Raw genomic sequence first — 18,111 nt, 5'->3', positions numbered from 1 at the left:
CATATAATTATAAAATAAGCAATTATTCAATAATAGTGTGTTGTGACACTTTTTTGTATTTTTATGTCTGATTTTGTAAACAAGTAATTTGTAAGTGAGGTGAAACTTGGGGTATGCAACACAAATCAGCCTCCTGAAAAGGGGTTACAGTAGTCTGGAAAGGTTGAGAGCCACTGATGTAATATGCCCTTCGGTTTGGGTTTTTATTGTAGACTTAAGTAGTCATCTGACAAAAAGGAAAAGTCTGTTCTTTTAGATTGTTTTGTCAATTATAAGTTATTTAGGCTTCTGCTGAAAACTTTTTTTTTTTTTTTAAAGTGCATATAAAGCAGTCTGTTTGTAAGTATCTTACTGGTAGCAGAATCCCTTGTATAGTGTCTCAAAATGTAGCCTTATATTGTTGTATCTGAAATGTAAACCCCATTCTATTTTGATTACTTCTGAAGAGTTGTTGATATTTTTGTTTAAATCCAGTAGTGTTAAATAGACGCTATTTAATATTACGTTAACAATTAACTTGAGAATTAAAACATGTAATTCTGAGCTTCATAAAAAATATTTTGAGCTATTTACCCACTGCCCCTGAGGTACAGAGTCTGTTGACTTCTGTTGGCTTTTTGCAATTGGAGCCAAGACGATATTTCTTCTTAGCACAAACCACTGAACGTTATCTTGGCTTCAGAGTGTAATACAAGTCTTGAGGAAGGTATTTTTTTCTTAAGCCCAATGATGAAGCCTGGAACTGTAATGTGGTAGTGCTTCTAGTAGATGAAAAGGCCTGTCTTTAGTTTACCCATAGCTTTGTTTGTATCTTGCATGGGTTTTTTTGCTCTCACAAAATGCTTGTCTGTCATCCCATGGTGAGAAAATACAAGAGACTTTTTAAAATTCTGGTACAATACAAGCATTCAGTATCATGTGGAGTCTCTTTCATGCTTCAGATAATTGCCTATTATATAATGATAAATTTAGCCACCTGGAATGATATCTATAGCAGTTTCTAGGTTTTTGATCATTCAGAACCAGATTAGAGTAGAATTTTGTTTTACAGAGTGTTTTTCATACTCTCTCTCTCAAAATGCTCTGTAATGAATTAAATTAATGAATGAAATACTGGTAGCAATGCAATAGCTCTGGGGTGCACTTTCAAAGGCTCAAATAGCAGTTTTATGCTCAGCTCCCATTGAAAGTTAAGCACCTAACTGCCATTTGTGACTTTGAAAATCTCCTCTCTGCAGACCATAGAGTAAGCAGCAACAGATTAGATATTAGAATTTACTGTGTTGTGAAAGCATTGATCAGAAAACCTGGAGTTCTTCAAATAGAACTATATGGGTAGACACCTTCCCCAATAATTTTATTTTTAAGATTAGGGTCTTAGTCTCTCCTCTTTCCAAAATTGCCATGGGAATTCCCTCTCCCCCTGCTTGAAATTCTGTGTCACTCTCACAGATTTACATGACCATATCATACTCAAAAGATTTTTTTTTTTTTACTACTACTACTAGAAACACTAGGCACTAATTTCAGTTTAAACTATTTTGAAAGGTTAAAGGAAAGCCCCAAGGTTCTTATGTATATTTGGAAACAATAGCTACAGAATTGTGTAGAAGCCTAGAGAGGAAGGGGAGTGGGTGAAGTTAATGCTCGGAAAGAAGGGTGTGTCTATCTGGAATAACTGTTATTGAGTATTGAAGAAAGGGCAGTTGGTGTGAACGTTGAGGGGGAGGGGTTGGATTGTTGGAATCTTGTGGTTTCTGCAAAGTGGGAACCACATCTTGTGTGATTCTATATAATGGTGGCTAGCTTGCCTTATACCTTCACAATATTGAATATACTAGGCGGTCTTGTGCTAATTGGAGTAAATATAAAGTTGCTGATAAACAGGTAATTAGTATTTAGTGATTATCAAACATCTATGAATTTACCTTACACAAGGATTCATGCTTCTCTCAAAAGTGCAGAAAACTGCTTGCTTTCTTTGGGGTATGTTTTTTATTTTTTTTATTTGCTGTGCCACTGAATGAATATTGCTCAGAGGAAAAGGGCTATGACTAAAACAGCGCATATTCTGTGCAACAGAGCAGCACTACATTTACAATAAGAACTGAATGAGGGAGGTTATGGAGGGAAAGGACTACAGGCTGACACTACTGTGCAATCTCATTGGAAATCTGGCTTGAGCTAATTTAGAACAGAGAACTGAAATCACAGAAGGACAAAAATAGAAAAAGCGATTGAGGGAAATTGTGGAATCTTTCCATTGCTTAATCAGCTGACTACATCCCGATAGGGCATCAGCTGATCCCAGAACAGAAGGGAGAGGCTGGTAGAATGCAATCCTCAATTTCTCTTCTTCTACCAGTGAAGATTAAAGATACAGATTTCTATTCTAAATCTGTATTTGTGAAGAAGGCTATTTATTTATTTATTTAAGCAGGGGGGTTAGTACATTTTGATTGGTTTGGTCAAAACTCCACTAGGCTAGTTGTCAAGAAAACAAGTGAGTTGGTAAATTTTGTCAAAACGGACCAGTACAAAGCAATGGTAGGCCTAACTAGTTACCAGACTGTGTTCTTGTGTTTTTACTTACCTCTTCTGCACCCTGTTGAGAAAACCAGCCCACGTGTCACTCGGGCAGGATGATGCTTCTGCTGGGTGCTGTGGCTGTGTCCTCTTTGGGGGCACTGTGTTTTGTCTAGGGCAGGTCTTCACTACGGGGGGGGGTCGATTTAAGATAGGTCGAATTCAGCTACGCGAATTTGCGTATCGGAGCCGACTTACTCCGCTGTGAGGACAGCGGCAAAATCGACCTCCGCGGCTCCCCGTCGACGGCGCTTACTCCCACCTCTGCTGGTGGAGTAAGAGCGTCGATTCGGGGATCGATTGTCACGTCCCGACGAGACGCGATCATTCGATCCCTGAGAGATCGGTTTCTACCCACCGATTCAGGCGGGTAGTGTAGACCTAGCCCTAGTCTCTGTCTAGTTAAATGTTTGATAAATTGTGGAGCTTTAACCCATTCTAACTTTGGGGATAGGGATGTGGAAGCTATAGTGTTTTCAACTGCCTCCCCCCCCCCCCCCAGTGGAAATTACAATGTAGAGGTGAACTATATCACAAGATTTCAAGATTTCATAGTTAAGGTCTGGTTTTGTACGTTTGTTTGTGAACAAGAAATTCTGTACAGGACAAAAATAATGCTCTGGCATTTGGGTTCCCTACTTGGGTAACTTTAAAAATGCACAAGGTTCTTGAACAATGACCTTTTTTGATTTGTTCACAGTGATTTCCAAATGTAACTTTTAAAACTATTTTATTTTGCTTGAAACATGAACATTGGTGCAAATTTATTTTTTTAACTGAAGTGTTCAAACTGTAATGAGTAATGCAATGCTATAATGCTCTCTCTGCAGGAGTTAAATAACACAAAAAATGCTGAAGTGCTGTTCATGCCTTTAATTTATGAGATTACAGATAGGGAATGTAGAATGCAGTTCCAAAGACTTAAATGAAGCAGTGCTTTGAGATCTCTTGCAGCATTGGTCAAATGGTTCAAAGAGAATGTTCAGCATTCCTGGGAGTCTCATGATGGAATGTGACTGCATTCAAAAACAGAGTTAGCTGTGAGATCGCTCATAACTATTGCTTAAAAAAAAAAAAAGCTTACAGTGGTGTGCATGATTTAGGTAGTATGCTTATGGGCTCTAGATAATGTACCATTTAATTTCTTTATGCAAGAACTTTTATGATATACACCTGATGACTTTGGTATTTTACATTTCAAAAAGTAAACTTAAAGGAAATTCACGCTTTGATTCTTAAAGCTTATTAGAAAAATTCTGAAGAGCTAGAGTGTAGTATTTTAAGTATTTTGTGTACTGCTTATTTTTCTTCCTGACTCTGGGATGGGTGGGTGTGCATGTGCACATCAGTATAGGAATGGACATAGCAGGGAAAATTATGAATATCTTTTTTGTTTTCCTTGAAATGAAAATTGGAGTCAGGATTACAGCAGTGGAATGCAGTCATTCAGCCTCTTTCTTTAATTCTTTCTTGCTGCTTATTGTTGGAGGAGCTGCAGAAGTCAAAATGAGAGCTCTGTGTTAAAGTAATATTTTGTAGGGGTCATTTATAGCACAGGCATCAAAGGAAAATAGCACTAGTGTCATTGGTTTATGAGCAGAAAAGTAAAAATCATTTAAAAAAGCCTGATATCCAAATTGCCTTACTTCTAGCCATTATCCTCTTCAGTTCTGTTCAAATTGGAAAATGACCTCGTTGTAACCCTTTTACTGATGAGCAATAGCTGATTTGCATTTTTCAACTTAAACAATTTTTTATTCTGGTTTTCTTATTAATTCTATTTAAAATGCTATTTTAAAAGAAAATAAAATTACAATTAATTGTTGTTTTAAAAAATTGTTTATAGATGAAAGTGACTGCAGGTTAGAACATGGTTCAGTCCCGGTACATAGGTATACACGCTGCAGGGCAGATTTTGGCACAGACAGAAAACTGTGACTGAAACTGAGTGAGCAAGGGAGAGGGGAATTAACTGGCCTTACAGTGTATTCTGTTTTTCAGCATATTGAATGAATAATAGTTACATCTCCAAATCTGGTCTAGTGTTTGCTGTTTTGTACATGTACATTTCTTAAAGCATCACATATTCTTATATAATTGTGCTCTGAATTTGTGACTGATGTCTTTGGCACTCTTGAGGTTATTTTTGACATTAACACATTTTGAAACATGTAGTTAAAATATATATTAAAATATATAGTTAAAACGATAGTGCAGATGGCACCATTTTAGATTTCATAAAATTACAGACATGAATTTACCCTCCAGATGGTCAGTTTCATTTTAACATGTGTTTTTATAATGATCCATGTTTTTTCTTTAAAAACAACCCCCCACACACACATTGGAAAAAAACTGCTTTTCTGAAATTATAAGATTAAAAAGTTGACTGAATAGCTTTTTTAAAACTGCCAGGACCCAAGTTCAGGTCTTTGCTTTTCTCGTGTTGTTGTTAATGCCTAAAGCAGAGTAGGGAGTTGTGCTCAGAATACTTCAGTAGATGTTAGTGGTGAAGCAAAGTGTGACATGGGGGAAGAAGGTAAATAGGGTCTCACCAGGCATGCAAATAAAAAGAGAAAAATGTTTAAGACTAGTCTACCACCTATTTTTTCAGTTTACACTTCTACCCTGATATAACGCTGTCCTTGGGATCCAAAAAATCTTACTGCATTATAGGTGAAACTGCGTTATATCGAACTTGCTTTGATCTGCCGCAGTGTGCAGCCCCGCCACGCTGGAGCGCTGCTTTACCGTGTTATATCTGAATTCGTGTTATATCGGGTCGCGTTATATCTGGGTAGAGGTGTACTTGTAAGACTTAACAGTGTGCTCTTCATTCATTGTATCATCTTCCTGCTACTCAGTAGGCTTCCCAATATTTGTGGGGTGGGGAGAAAGGAAAGGGCACTTTTCACTAGTTTAAAAAACCTGAATTATTTTTGTGCTCTGATACCTTAATTTATTTTTAAAAACTCACCCTTTCTTCCCTCCAGCTGACATCAAGAGGGGCTCAATAGGTTTAGCTGCTTTTCAAGAGTGGTCCCCATTCAAAATTTTCAGTGTGGTAGTATGGCAGGTCACAAAACCCCCTAGAGTGTATGAGATCTTCTCTGAGTGTGAGATCTAATAAACACACAGGGTAACCACTTACTAGTTTTAATATGATTTATTTTAAATTGAAATACTGTAGTACAGTTAGACATGTGTGCTGGCAACAATCATTTTGAGTTTTGCTTATTCCTATTGCTTTGCTTTAAAAAGCAAGGAAATTGAGGGAAAATGCAATAATTGATACTTTAATGTATTTAAGCACAAGTTGGTTAGGGAAATAGGTGGGGTTTTCATAGCAAACATAATACTATTTTGCACAAGCATTAAGGCATTAAAATTCAATCCTATATAGTAATACAAATGATCACATATGTGGATTGTCTGAAATAGGGTGGCTGTAGGAACCATAATACTCAATTTTTATTTGGGTATTTAAAAAAATCTCAGCTATCTAGGTTTGCAATAAAATATTTTCTTAATATAAAATGGTATTACTGTTGAAATGTGGTGGAAGATTTCACATCTAGTGCATGTTTGTGAATTGATTAGCAGCTATATGAAATATTTTTCTTATGAAGATGATACTGTGGTAGTTACCTTGCTGTTGTTTGACTATGTTCCTGAGAGACGACAGTCTCGAGAGGAGTGGTAATTTACCTTGTACATAGCTACCATGGAGAATATCCTCAAAACAGAGTGCTAGTTGTACCAAATGAAAGGAGGTCGATTATGAACTGGTTTAGCTTTAGATGTCCGATTGAACCTCCAGACATAGAATTCCAGTGCCTTTATTTGGTGAATATCCTAGTTGTCTCACTCCAGTGATGCAAATCATATGTATATACGTCCTAGTCTCTGTATTTAGATAAATTAGGAGTTGATTGTTACTCTCTTGTATCTGACAGATTGAATACTTGCATGTGACATCGTGTGCATTTAAAGAGCTGCTGATGCCTCATGGAAAACTTCATAATACCATTATCTTTAAGAACTACTCTGGCTATAGTGTCATATTTCTCTAGTTTGTTCATTATTTTTTTTTTTTTTAACAAGAGATGCTTTCATGAAAGTACGATCAGGTTCTGCTGTTTATTACACACCTTAAATCAAAATGAAAGTTTTCATTTTGACAGTGGGGAAACTAAATTCTGCAGCAAGATTCCTAATTTGTGAGACGTTTTTGGTGCAACAGATGGGAAATTCTGCAGCAACCTAACTTATATTGAAAAATGAATTCAATATGAAAAAGACTACTAGATGACACTCTGATGCAACTAAATTTTATTCAAAAGAAAAATGATTAGTTAAGCAAACAGGACTAAATTATTACTGTAGTTGTACTTACATTTAAAGATGAAATAGCATATTAATGGGTGATTAGTTTACTGCAGGGTCGGCTCCAGGGTTTTGGCTGCCCCAAGTAACCCCCCCCAAAAAAACCGCGGTCGCGATCTGCGGCGGCAATTCGGCGGAAGGTCCTTCGCTCCCAGCGGGAGTGAGGGACCGTCCGCCGAATTGCCGGACCTGCCGCCCCTCTCCGGAGTGGCCGCCCCAAGCTCCTGCTTGCCAAGCTGGTACCTGGAGCCGGCCCTGGTTTACTGCCAGAGTGAAGCAGAGCCTTATTCTGGAACATAACAGTACCCTTTTCATATTAATTGGAGCTTCCTCCCAATTTAGCAAGGCTATGTTTTATACTTTATTATTATAATTAGAATTATTGTAAAAAGTAGTTTTTTACTACTTCCTTAATGGCTCTTTTAATTTCACATCATTTAAATGATCATCTGCACTAATGGTTTTCCCATATTATTAATATAAATATTTTAATAAAACATTTACAATTTTTAAAACACTTTGCTCAAACTAGTTATATAATCCTGGATTATGTCTTTGCTAACTTACTTTTTTATAACATTTTGTTTTTAACTTATTTTAACCTTTTTTTTACACTTGTAATTAAGTTACTTTATACTTTTCTACATTTAGCCTCTCTTAGGCCTACAACTTAAGTTTTACTTTTTATTTTAACCTAAACTATTTTATAGGCGACAGAGATGTCAGAAGTAGTTTGGAATTATGGTGTAAGTACACTGGTTAGATGTTTCATCTAACGCTGTCCGCAGTGAGATGATGATTTTTGACATCTGAAATCATTAATTTTTAGGTTTCAACTTGCCAACCTGTTGAAAAGAATGACTGCTCGCATCGGAGTTGTTTCAGGCTGGCAGCTGGACTTGGGAATATAACAGCATTGATTTACACCCTGTATCTTTTCAAGGTTTTCTGCAACCATAAGGGCTACAAATGTATTTTTCAGCCTCAATTAATGGAGGCTTGATTTTATTCAAGAGAGAGAAAAGGAAACAAGTAAATAGAAAGGAAGTAATTCAGAACTCAGTTGAGAAAGGTACCTCTTTCCTGTATAATAGAGCTACTGCAGCCAAAATGTAGGCTGAAAGGCAACCTTGGACCTACATATGTGTTCAAACAGACCTCTGAGACTTTAATGTATGTGGGCACGCTGTTGAGTTTCAGCACTGAATTCAACATTATTACACTGCTCCAGTAGAGGCAGATGTTAACACACTGCGTGCTACTGAAAAAAGGTGCCAGTAAGGTTTTTGTTTTAGTATATCTAAACTAGAAAACCTTAGACTCGTTTTCTGTATTCTAATGATGCAGCTGCACTGTTGGTAGCTGTGGTGTAAAAGCTAACGTGTTTCTGTCACTGTTACGAAAACCTGCTCCCAGTGCCTTAGCACCGTTATAGCGGTGTCTTTTCTGGCTGCTGCTGCAGTATGGGTAGTAATTTTAATACGTACACTATTGGTGGTGCAGATTTCGAAAGTGTCTTCGCAACAGTAGCAAATTTAGTGCAGCTAAGAAGAATTAGCACTACTTAATATGTTACTGTTGCAAAGGGAACCTGGATGAGACTGTGTAGTACTTATAGGGCTGAGTTGCAACGAATGGAACTAATAGGCAAATTATAGGCCAGGACGTGTCGCATCAGAGCAGGTGTGTAGGTTTTATACAGTTACTTCAGTGGAAAAATACTAATGAAATTTTTTCCAATCACTTTTTTTAAGTGTCTTTATTAACTTGATTGTTTATTGTACTCCTCCTTCCCCTCACCTATGGGTATTTATAAAAATATCAAAACAGATGGATAAATGCGAAGACATTTATTTTGTTTCTTGGACGCTGGATTAGACAAACCCGTGGTCTGCTCCAGTATGGCGGTGTTCCTTCTAGCATGGAGATCTCAAGTTAAAAAGCAATTGCTCTGTTGTGGTGATGACAGTGTAAGGTGCTGAACTATAGATAACAGTGATGATGTGTTGGGACAACATTTGCATTCCTGTGGGCTTGGACTAGTTAGCACTGTAAACATTGCAAAGGTACTTAATAGAAGGATATACACCAGGGAAGAGCATCTTTTGACAGCTGAATAACATATAATTTGTCTACTTAATTAGGACCTTTACTGTTGAGGCTGAAACATGGTCGAAAACTGAATTTCAAAGGCTTACAACTTCACTTTTATAAGGCTTACACGTTGCAGAATCCCATGTTTTTGAGACCTCCTTGCACTTAACATGTATTGTTAATTTTTTATTTTATAAAATGCATCCATATCATGCTTTTCCATGATAGTCAGCAAAAAGCTGACTCTTCTCTTTTCCTGTCCCTTTGTTCCATGAAATAAACTACATGAACCCATCACCCAACCACACTTCAGATAATAGCCAGAGAAAAGAGGAGTGTCTTACGTAATACCTGAAGTCAGTAGACTCAGAAATGTCTGACTAATGAAGAAGGAAACTCAAGAACCTTTCACTGTGAATAGACTGCAACCAACCAACCAGCCAGCCCTCTGAGGTTAAAATCTAGAGATGGTTAGCAATACTTCAGCTGACCTCATGTTTTGACAGTACATTGGGAGAGGTATTCCCTTAGCCAGGGTCCAAGCCGTAAGCCTTTACAGATCAATTTCAATATCCTAAATTCTTCCTGGAAGCAAATAATATGCTATTGAAGCAGTCTGAGAATGGGTGTAACGTGATCACTAAGGGCTAACGGTGGCAAGTAGATGGGTAATGTCATTTTGCATAAATTTTACCTTTCAAATAGCTATTGATGATAGCTCAGCTTATAGGACAATGCCAAAATTGTGGTTTAAAAAAGTCAGCTTTTACGAAGTTTATGGTTTAACAGACTTCTCCTCATTTGAAGCTAATGTTGAAGGCCTAGAATAGGGACTAAAGTATTATTGTGGCTACTTTTTGTTGTTGTTTTTGTTTACTATGTATTAATTAAGACGATGGCATAGAAAACCCACTTACGGGATCAAACTCCTCAATATTCTGCAATTCCACTTCAATGGCAAAAGTTTCATTGAGTGGCAGCTGAGTTTTGGGATGCCCCTGCCAACCACAGAATCATGCAGATGTTTTTCTTAAATCAATATGTTGATTACACCATAAGATGAAATCATGACTAACATAGAGACCAGTTCCTCAAAGTGATATCCCAAAAACATTCCCAATATAGAAGTAAAGTCAGAGTCCCAAAGCTAGGGTTACCATTCGTCCGGATTCCCCCGGACATGTCCGGCTTTTTGAGTTTAAAATAGCGTCCGGGGGGAATTTGTAAATGTCCGGACTCCCCCACCCCCCATGCAGAGCACGCGCGGCTAACAGGGCAGCCGGCCAGATGGTGCCACTTATATGGGGCTCTGACAGCCAGAGAGAGCCCCTCCTCCACTTCCCCCTCCTCTCCCCTGCAGCTGAGAGCACTCCCTCCCTCCCTCCCTCCCTGCATTCGCAGATCGCCTCCGGCAGTCTGGAGCTCCTCCCCCGCCCCCCCCTCCACTGCTGCCCAGCCTGCCGGGACGAACGGCTCAGGCTGTTCCTGAGCAAGTTCACAGAGACGTTAGGCGAAGGCCAACAACAAGGGAGCCAGGGGGTCGGAGAAGGGGCAGGGAGGTTTTGGAGGGGGCAGTCAAGAGATGGGGGGGGTTGGGAGTTCGGGGGGGGCTTTCAGGTGGGGGTGTGGATAAGGTTTTGGGCAGTCAGGGTACAGGTAGGGGGTAGGGTCCTGGGGGGCAGTTAGGGTGTGGGGGGTCTTAGGAGGGGGCAGTCAGGGGACAAGGAGCGGGGGGAGGGTTGGGTGTTCTGGGGGGGGCGGGAAGTGGGAGGGTGCAGGGGCGGGGCTAGGGCAGGATGGGGGCGGGGCTAGGGCGGGGCTCCTCCCGTCCTCTTTTTTTTACTTGCTGAATTATGGTAACCCTACCAAAGCTGTAAAAATAGATGAGCGTGTCTAGGAGTTTTGCCTTTTAGGGCACATTCACGCGAGCAGACACCACTTCCTCACTTGGGGCTGTTTTCCCTACAGTTGCCTGAGAAAGAGGAGCCTGTATTATAAAGGCCTCCTATTTCTCCTCTTCCCTGGCATGCTTTACCATGAAAAGTGACAGCCAGGCCTTCCCTTTCCCCAGTGTGCTACCAGAGTGGCTCATTCAGCCTCACTTCAAAATTGCATATACAATGCAACTTTGACTAGGAGGTCTTCAAACCAGAACAAGAGTGCATCTCCAAATAGATTCAGCAGGATAGTAGTACAGATACTGGTTTAAATTAGCAGTATTAGTTGAATATTTCTCAAACCCTCCCATGTATGAGCTAAAAGGGGTAGAAGAGATAACTGAATGGTCAGATCTGGTCAACCAATCGTTGCCAGTTAACCAGTCACTCCATAAATAAGATACATCTAAGGTGATAGATGTGTGCTGCCAGGTTTAGCTGTAGCAGAGGTCTCTGAGTGGAAGTATTCTATGAAGGCTATGTATTATTATTTAATAGACCTTGTCTCTGAGTTACTGCTGGTCCTGACAATTTGGTCAATTAGTGATCCAGTGACATGTTTTGTAGAAGTAGGGCTGGTTAACACTGATGTTATGGATAGTTCCAACTTGAATTACATTTTTCCTACCTAGCCTTCCCCAGCAATTTCCATTTGGAAACTGTATTATTCACTCCACAATTGCCACATTTCACTCCATGTGGCTGAATGATCCCTGTGTATAATTTGTACATCTGTTTGGACTCCTTTGACACCCCCATACCCCCTCACTTGGGCCAAAACTTTGAAAGGTTGATACCATCCTTTATTTGTCAGTTTTTAGATATTGTTGATAGCTTGTGTTTTTTGATCTGGAATAGACCAACATTGCTGAAGTCCTTGAATCCTAAGTTTCAGGAAACAGAATTTACCTTGATTGATTTTATTTATTTTCTGTATTCACATTTACTCACCTCAGGCCTCAAGCCTGCAATTTATAACACATCTCTGAATCTGCATGGAGAGCCCCTATAAGTCAGTGGGGCTCTGCACCTGTGCAAGTGTTTACTCACACTTTTTGTAAATTGCAGGATTGGGACCTAAGAACATAATCAAACAATGGTTTCTTCTTTGTGTCATAAGCGACCTACTATTAGCCAACTTCTTTTAAGTTCACACCCTTCTACTCAGCAGAAAAGCCATGTTTAAAGCACCTGCTGGAGGCCTGGGCCCTTGAATGTCGTCTTCCCTCCCTTTGGGCAAGGAGTGTTGGGTATTCTGCCTTCTGGGGCCTAACAATGTTGATCCTTGTGTCATCTGAATGGGTCAATCTGTAGCCATGTGAATTCTTCCGAAATCATGTTGACCTAGGACTTTATACCCAAAATTGACTCTCCACATGGTAGCATGTTTCTATATCCACCCAATCAAAAATTCTGCACATTTTTAAAATTAAAATTACTTCACAATGAGGATCACTCAGGTTTGATTTGGTTTTTTGTATTGATAACTTTTTCACGGCAGGATTAACACTTGGTCTGTTAAAGTGAGAGAGCTCTCATACTGGAGAGTCAGTCATTTAAGGGTGGCTTTGTAAATTTATTCTGTGTGAGTAGTTGCCATGCCAATAGGAACTATAGATAGAACAAATTAACAAAAATCTTTCCAGAGGTACAAGAGTTGGTGAGACATGACATGGGTATTTGAAAAGAGACCTAGATAAGAATCGGGGAACTACAGACTGGTTAATTTCAGTTCACCTCTATATTGTGAATGATTCTCAATCTGTTGGGGACAAAAAGAAAACAAGTATAGGCTAGTTAAAGATGGCCAGGAAGGGCTTACAAAAGGTAGACCATACTTCACAAACTTGACTGATTTTTTTTTTTTCTTCTTTGAGGGCATGGCAGTGGGAAAGTGTTTAGTTTGAAGCAGTTACTGTCTGTTTAGATATGTCTATCACTGTAGTTTGAGCTCCCACCTGGACTTCAACACCTTATGGGTGGGACTCACAAAAGCTGTGTTGTCCTAACTCCTCTCCTGTTGAAGTAAGTCAGAGTTTTAGCATTGACTTCAATGGGAGCTTAAATAGGCCAGTTCCTACAGCTGTATATTGACATTGAGTTAAATCCACTGTATTTAAGAACATCTTGGACAAATAACTGAAGTGTCTAGGTATCAATGCTGCATAGGAATCTGATCAATTTTCAATTGGTTTTGAAAACAGATTTCAAACCAGAGGCCAAAGAGTGATAAGTTAAGGAGAGTTACTCATCTAGTTTTGGGAGTTCACCAATGCAGTTGGGACGAGTCTAACCGTTGAACTAAACTTTTCATGTCATACAGTGCGCTAGAAGACTTGAGTATTCAACAAGATTTACAATTTTTCAGTTGATATGAAAGTAGGAGGACTGATCCATACAAGGAGAAAGTGGGGAGGAATGTAGAGGGCTTGAAGGAAAACCGAAGGGCCTAGATGATAAGTAGCTTATGAAATTTAAAATAAAAGGTGCAATTTAAAAGAGGAAAGCATAAAGCAATAATGATGAGACTGACAACAGCAAAAAATTATTGTACAAAGTAATCTGGGGGGAGGAAAAAAGAAAACATCAAGTCCCCCTGGCCCCCAGAAAATCTAAACTGATACTGGCAAAGAGGGATGCTAGCAGGGGGAAAACTTACTGCAGCTGCTAAAAATCTTTGCTGAAAAATGGCCTATTGCACGTGATGAACATGGAGGAAAAATGCTAATTCTTTCTCACTGCAGCATTTATTACCTAACTGGCCTGCCTCCTCCGCTCTTGGCGTCTTTTTGCAGTAACTTCACTTCTACAAAGACTTTTCCAAAGTCTTCCTCCAGGTTTTCTCAGAACTTGGACTGGCTATGATGTCTGTGATCTGGAAATGTAAACTTGTCCCACCTAGCAATAGTTGCTAAGTGGGACATGGTTTCTAGCCTCCTGACTTCATAGACTGTTAAATAGATACAGAAGGTTTCTAACAAACTTATGCACCCAAACCTTTAGCTTTTTCCTCCTCTTCTAAACTTTTCCCAGAAGCACTTATGGCGGCTTTGACAAAAACACATGCATGCACCAAAACCCAAAAAGATAGCAGTAAGGGGCTGTAATTCTTGCAGTGCCATGCTATCCTTCAGTCTAGTATACATGGCTGGGTTTTTAGTACTAAAAACATTTCGTACCCAGCATTTTTCAGGGTGCTGTAGAATCTATGACATGTATGCTTCCTGTCATATATCTGGACAGGCTTCTGTCAGAAAGACCTCAGCCATGATAATCTTGGTGCTTCTGAAAAAGTGATGAATGGGTGCTTGCCTGAACTCGGGTGTTGACTACCAATGCTCTCAAGTCTAGAAATCAGAATGGGGTATTTTAGTGTACTAAGTAAGGCCATATTGTGTACAAAGCTACAGCTACTATTCAGCTAAGCTTTTTTCTTGGCTCTGAATCATAAATCTCTTGACATATTTCCATGGTCCCTGCTTTGATCCCATTGGTTCTCTTTCTCGCAGCTATGGCTTCTGCTAAACCACAAGGTGAATCTGTCCCCGCAGCTTTTCATGTTTAATATTTAGATAAAGCAATCCTCAGCCAGGCACAGGGATTCTTCCCTAAGGCAATGCAAGGGAGATGTAAGAGAATGTTGACCCCAATCTCTTCCATATCCTTTCCTAATAAGTGGGCTTGGAGACAGCTAAATGTGGCCTGAACAGACGATGCTGTTTCTACAAGACTGACTCTTCATGTTTTCTTGGCTTACCAGCTTCAAAAAGGTTTCTTAGATGCCCTCTTTGTAGGCATGTTGGGAAACTGAAATGCACATTCAGCAGATAGAGCTTTTGGTTTTAAGGTTTCTTGAGCCACTGTTGATTGAATTTAATAATCTCTGTCTTTTCATTTCCTCCTAGTTCTTTACTTAAAACCTATTGGTCTTTACTGGTGCTGTTTAAATCTGAGAAAATATTTTGGTTGTTTCAAAACTGTTTCAACCTATTCAGATAATCATCTTTCAAAAGCTAAAGTTTCTGTAGAGAACTAATTGGATGTGTTCTCTTTTTTCCATTTTCAAACCTGAAGGGAGAAGGATAAATGCAGGGTAGACTTTCTTTAAAAGCATAAAAGGGAAAAGTAAGATGCATGGCTGCCTGTGGTAGTTGCTGAACAATTGTGGGTGTTATCAGTCTGCTTGGCTGCTACAGCTGCATTTAACAATTTCCCTTTTCCATATTTTTCAATTTATCAAAACTGAGATTTTTCTCATTCTCTGGCAACATGGTGGCCACCATCCTTCTGGCTATGGAGAACTGGACACTCTTTGGAGCCAGTCAGTACCACTTGATAATTTACTAAGGAGGCTGCTATTCAACAGTATGAAGGAGAAATTTGGGATAAGTAAAAGGATTTTATTAAAACTGAGTATATTTTGAGTCTCTAAGGTTGGTGACTATTCTGCTATGTTTAAAACAACAGTATTGGAATTTAAGGTTCCATGAGCTCAAAAAAGCCTTGTCACTATTGTTTGAATTTAAAAAAATGTTCGGATACATACATGTTGTTAAATTCGATATGATTTGTCATAGCCAGAAGACTGATACATTTCAGATTCTTTTCTTGAATAGACAAAAAGAACAAATGAGAGAACCTCTCAGGATTTATTCTAGTGAGATTTCTCAAAATTATCTTGTTTTTGCCTCTCCCATGCCTTTTTTTCCCTAAGAATGCATAATTTAGATGTACCAGATTATATTTTAAGTATACTAAACAGTTCTGCCAATTTGCTGTCTTGCTGACTTGACAGATGGGGGAGGAAGGGGAAAGTCCTTGTTCCTGAATCTCATCACTGCATAGCTCTGACACTGTTGTACCATACGGACAAAAGCTGAGTCAGAGCAGAGAAGCAATCTGCGCTATAGGCAGGCATGGCCCAGTTCAGGATTTTAGACTGCATGATCAACCACAACTGGAGTTTGATATGTAACCTGTATTGTGCTTGGAGCGGTCAGGTTTGTCTATTCACTCTATTTAACTGTTTATGAAGAGAGGATTTTATAATTATTTTGTCAAAAAGAAAAAGCTCCAAACGACCTTCCCCTCCCCATTCCCCAAGAATCCTGTTAGAAACATCTATAAAGCAAGGCTTACCTTTAACCATAGAGTAATCCTGTGTAAATGGTAAATTGTTGTGTATTGCATATGCTTTCACTGTAACTGCTTGATATATAGAGATATATATTTTAATTCTTAAACTACTGACTGTAAACTGTCCCTGCAGAGGCTTCAGTTTTGAAGGTTTAACTTTGTAAATTGCAGGAAAGAATCCAGCATGCAATGGCTAGCTCAAGAAAGAGGAGAAATACAAAACAAAAACCCACCCCCCATCAAAAAACATTTTTAAAATCAATCTCTCTTTTTAATTTACTGTTCTAATATGATTCTAAACTTCCTCGACTATTTTGATAAAGGGAAAGGCTGCTCTCTTCTGTTTGTTTGGGATAGAAGTGCTTGTCATTACAAGATGAAGTTCAGATACACAGAACTATGTTTTAAAAGCACATAAGCTAAAATAAATGAACACCCCCAGGAGACTATTAGGCTCCATGCTGTCCCTATTAAAAACTAGACCGTGTTCTTTATGGCAGAACTGAAGAGAAGCCATAGATTGAGTTTTAGAAGATGTTTGTTTATAAAGAGTGCAATTTTCATTATTTAAAATACTGCTATCCAGCTGTCATAATATTTTCAGAGCAGTCTATATTTTACTTTGATTATGCCTAACAAACTTCATGCAAACCACTGAAAATAGGACTCTAGGTAATGCACATATTTCACGATCATTCCTATATAATGTAGGGGAAATTGCTATTTGTTTGTATAAACCTATAACTTAACTTTCTAGATACCTTGCTGGTTCAAAAATAACTCCCAGGCTTCACTAGTCCCTTTCAACTCCTTTTTTTTAAACTATAAAGAAGTCTTGAACATCTTATTTATATTGTTGCATATTAATTAAATCACTTACTTTTTTTAACTGATACAGATTTGGGCAATAACTGTCAACATATCTGTCTCTGTGCTAATGTATTTTTAAAGTCAGATCTATTGAAAACTTTTAATATTTGCAGTTAGCTTGATTAGTTGCACATCTGATTATCTAGTAATTTGCAGTTGAAAATGTAACTTTGTTGCTTGCTCTTCTACCTCTCCAATACTACCTTTTTTACTAGTTGTTTTCTTTCTTTCTTTATTTTATTTATTTATTTATTTATTTATTTAAGAAGCTGCATCATAGCTGGGCTTTTTGCCAGGACACTGAGTTTTCTCAGGAGATTGTCCTTCATATTGTGGGGAATTTCAAGGAAGGGGAAACTTCAAGCCTTATGGTTTCAAAGAGACTTGAGCAAAAAACTGTTTACATTATGGAGTAATGGACTCTAGGTGCTCAAAGTGACAAGAAATGACAAATGTTTCTATTAAGTTAAAATATACACATAAATGGGCCTCTTTTCTCTTTAGTTTTCATTATATTCCCTACGGTGTCTCATTACATTTCTGAATCTGTTTTGATTTCTAATCTAGTTTGCTTAGAGGTGGCAAGAAATTACCTGCTTAGAGTTCAGTATAAAACACAAATCAAGGCTGACAACTGCTACCTGTATTCCAGAAATCAAGAAGACTAAAGAAAAGGGGTGGGATTGTGTCCCATGGTTTATTTAAACATTCTAACTAAATCATAGGTTGATATTAACATGTACAAACTGTGTGGGGATGAGTTTTTATGACTGCACAATAGAGAAAAGTAAACAGAATAAAGCAAGCAGGGGTTCACATAGCTGACAAAAAGCTAGAATGAGATTAATTTTAATTTATTACCCTATCTTACAATATTTTTTCTATAGCAAATTAGGCCTTTATTTTGAAATTTGAAGTAAGATGCTTTCAGTAATTAAGCATAGCTAATGTATTAATTTTTAGTTGAGAAATACTTCTGAAATGCCTTGTCTTGCTAACTTTATTTAAAAAAAAAAAAGAGGAATGCTGCATAGCTTTTCCCATAAGTAAAATTAAAATCCCTTCGTCGTCGGTGTACTTGTTTAATAGCTTTTCTCTGCGC

At 38.4% G+C, this 18,111-nt stretch overlaps 1 protein-coding gene across 3 annotated transcripts in view; it reads left to right on the top strand.

Moving 5' to 3' along the window:
- ARHGAP21 (Rho GTPase activating protein 21) overlaps positions 1-18,111 on the top strand; it is a 193,480-nt gene that overhangs the window by 39,534 nt on the left and 135,835 nt on the right. Inside the window, exon 1 of one of the 3 annotated variants that reach the window (XM_054020708.1) lies at positions 15,983-16,003. The exons of the other annotated variants lie outside the window; for them this stretch is intronic. The gene's annotated coding sequence lies outside the window, so the exon portion shown is untranslated. Of the gene's footprint in view, positions 1-15,982; positions 16,004-18,111 lie in introns of those variants that run through there. 3 annotated transcript variants of the gene reach the window in all.

The sequence above is a fragment of the Malaclemys terrapin genome, chromosome 2, assembly GCF_027887155.1.
Source record: "Malaclemys terrapin pileata isolate rMalTer1 chromosome 2, rMalTer1.hap1, whole genome shotgun sequence".
Classification (NCBI taxonomy): domain Eukaryota; kingdom Metazoa; phylum Chordata; order Testudines; family Emydidae; genus Malaclemys; species Malaclemys terrapin.
This window is presented reverse-complemented; position numbering and strand designations above follow the sequence as displayed.